This window comes from Hippocampus bargibanti, linkage group LG05 (genome assembly GCF_051943395.1).
Source record: "Hippocampus bargibanti isolate YZ-2025 linkage group LG05, ASM5194339v1, whole genome shotgun sequence".
In the NCBI taxonomy this organism is placed as follows: Eukaryota; Metazoa; Chordata; class Actinopteri; order Syngnathiformes; family Syngnathidae; genus Hippocampus; species Hippocampus bargibanti.
The window spans coordinates 23,765,001-23,768,284 of record NC_142738.1 but is presented as its reverse complement, the minus strand read 5'-3'; the positions used below and the strand labels follow the sequence as shown (position 1 = coordinate 23,768,284).

Below are 3,284 nucleotides of genomic sequence, written 5' to 3'. Positions count from 1 at the left end.
GCTTCGGTGTGCTATTCATGAAGCTCGCCGTGCTTTTAAAACGTCTGCGACATCTTGTGGTCTGGCTGTCCACATTCACCCCCACCTCCTCACTTTAAACTGGAAGACTGTGAAAAAGATACCACTCAATTGCTCTGCGTGTAAATAAAATAACGTACACTTAGTGTAAATAAAATATTCAAATGCCTACAACACCGCTAACCTTCGATTTGTATACATTCAAATAACCTTTGCTAACCTTTTTTTTATAGCTTGCCACAACCCTTGTCTTCCTGTGTAGAGTCTGGATGTGGGGTTTCCTTCCACTTTCCCCAAAACATTTGTGGCAGTTGAAACGAACACTCTTAATCAGTCCTTGGCAAACCATGGCTTGGGGGCCATTTTGATCTCTAACATTTGACAGGCGGGCCAGATCAGCACAAGATATGGTACTCTTACTTAAAACTGCATATGTTGACAGCCCGTACCAGACACAAACAGAACAAAACCACAAAATTATTCACGTACTTTAATTGCAGAGAACACAAGTAATGTTACATTTTCTCAGAATAATTAGCAGCTATTTTTCACAAGGCAGGAAGCATCAGTTTGTCACACCTTTTTAGCGAGTGTTTATATTTTCAATTGATGAATCCTACCACAGGTAAGCCATTTGTAGAACAGGGCTACATGGTTCAGATATGGTCTTTGAAGCTCACCTGGTGGGCACATATTGGTGAACCAAGATACAGGGGATAATCCAGAATCACAACACGACGGCATGATCAAACAACATTACTCAATGTATAACTCACAATCAAGCCCATTAAATAGTGCAGATGTGTTAAACTCGTTTTTGACGGTGTTTCATTCAGAGGGCCAGAATGACTGTGAACCCAAATAATTGTATGATCGCCTCATATTGTACACACACAACACGTCCATAAATAACTGCAGTCGTTTTTAAATTAGTCCAGTAAATAATATGTTGTCAAATATTATTTGAATTTTAAAAAGGGGATTGGAAACAAAAAAAATGTTAATCCATCCATCCATCCATCCATCCATCCATCCATCCATCCATCCATCCATCCATCCATCCATCCATCCATCCATCCATCCATCCATCCATCCATCCATCCATCCATCCATTTTATCACCGCTTATCTTGAACAGGTCCGCATGAGATCAAGCCAAAACCAAACACGACTTTTCGAAGGGCACCCTCCCACCACGTTTAATACTCTTCGGAGCCCGTTGCACTCTTTGATTGGTCAGAGAAAGCGAGCATGTTGTGACGTCTTTCCAGCAAGGCTTGAGTGACAGCGCGCAGGATGGAGGAGAGGGAGAAGGTGGTTGAATGGGGATGGAAGAGGACACTTTACCTGGATCCTATGCTAGAAAAACACCCTTCAGGGAAATTAAAGTCGATTGTTGGTCAAAGACTTTACACCCCGGGCTCACAAACAGGTAAGTGAATGTTTTCAAAGGGGACGATTATGCCGACATCACGTTTTACCTGCTTAACACCACGTGCCTTACTGATACGGGGCATTCAGAGAAGACATGCTATTGTGCGCTCTCACTTTCCGGAGAAAATAGACATAAAATGTCGCCATGAATAAGTAAATCTAATAGTGTTCTACTCACTAATACTGCAAGCTTATAATATACTCTTTTGGCCTGACACGTTGCTTAGTGTGGCTAACCCAATAGTTGTAGAAGTAGTCCAATAACATAAGTCTATTGAAAAGTGACGATATGGGGCTTTTAAAAACGTCACGTCGTCAAAATGAAGTAATTGGGGCGAGTTACAAAAGATGGCCAGGCTGATTTGACGTCTCAGGCCTTGGCCCCCTTTTCTTTATTTCTTTCGTGCAGTCTAACCTTGATGAGAACAGTTTGAACGTGTCCAAGTGTGAAGCACAGGTTGTCGACGTTCGAAAAATGCTTAACCCGCATTTTCCTGTCCTGTAATATTCGTAGAAATGCGCATTTTACCACATGTCTCTAACGTAAAAAATATATCAGATATCGCTTGAATTAAAAATTATTCCATTACGTTTTTATTTTATTAATTAGGCCACCAGACATTTCGACCCATCTTTTTTTTAGCCTTTAATCGGTGCGCATATTTTACAGCTACTTTATACACCTACTGTTTTATTCTTTTGGAGGACCAGAATGTGATTAATAATTGTGACCTGATTTTAATAACAATATCATATTTGATGGGCTCTTTAAACATTAACAACATGTATTTAACAAAATATTAGAAACATATGTTCTAATTTCCTCAGCTGTGTGTTTGATGGTTATTTTGTTCAAATTCAGTAAATCCATTTGTATTCATTTTGGAAAAATACACAGACACGTTTTTTGTCTTCTCTAGATGCTAAGTGGAAACTTGTGTCCTTAAAGCAATTAGATGGTTTGGGAGTCTGTTTCTGTCTTTGGTTATCTAGCTGTATGAGTGTTAAATTCCTGTCATAAAGCTAGATAACCGAAAGTAGGAATGACTCCCGTAATTAACCTTGAGAGAAAGCAAGAAAAAGCAAAGACTGTCATGAAAAATCGAAGACTGGCATTTACCTCAAAGGTAAGAATTGTTCTACATTGACGCCTGTTCAGTTCGAAAATAATGCTGCTAAACGCACACATATCTTCCATCTACAAACCGAAAGTGGGAAAACTAATTTTGCGTACATATTAAAACACACTCATATGCCAGAGCACTTAACCTACACAACCTAAATGAGAATGACACCTATAGGAGTAAAAGTCGACCAAGGACACTGTGGAGCCTGTGCATAATAAACATGCCAGTTTTCAATGCTATAATATCATAGTTTAATGTCAAAAAGTAGTACTGTAATATGCAATAATAATAATAATCATCATCATAATATTAATAATAATAATACACTTTATTTTTAAGTGTCTTTCAATGAGAAAGAAAATTGAGTAGACAGACCAGGATTGAAAAATGTTATCATAATATAAGAGTAATAAATATGAGTGTAATAAAAATATAAATAGTGCACGATGAATGACCACACCGTAATAATTCAAATCATATTATATAAGCAGACATATCGATTAGAATGTGTAAGATCTTTAGGTCTAATTAGATTTCACACAAGTTTATTTTGAGGATGCACATTACAAAGCCCCTAATCTAATCAGTGTTACAAAGAGCTTGTTTTAAACAGGTTTGGATCCCAAATTCTGCTTTAGGCTCGCCTGGCATCATTGTTGTAGAAGCAAGCACACACACATTGGGCATGTTGTTCAGTGCAGACTTT

The 3,284-nt window shown here is 38.2% G+C and overlaps 1 long non-coding RNA gene across 1 annotated transcript in view; it reads left to right on the top strand.

The window, feature by feature from the left end:
* The first annotated feature begins 2,464 nt into the window (after positions 1-2,464).
* LOC148898263 (uncharacterized) overlaps positions 2,465-3,284 on the top strand; it is an 11,040-nt gene continuing 10,220 nt past the window's right edge. Inside the window, exon 1 of the long non-coding RNA XR_016115081.1 lies at positions 2,465-2,578. This is a non-coding gene — a long non-coding RNA (uncharacterized LOC148898263). The remainder of the gene's footprint in view (positions 2,579-3,284) is intronic.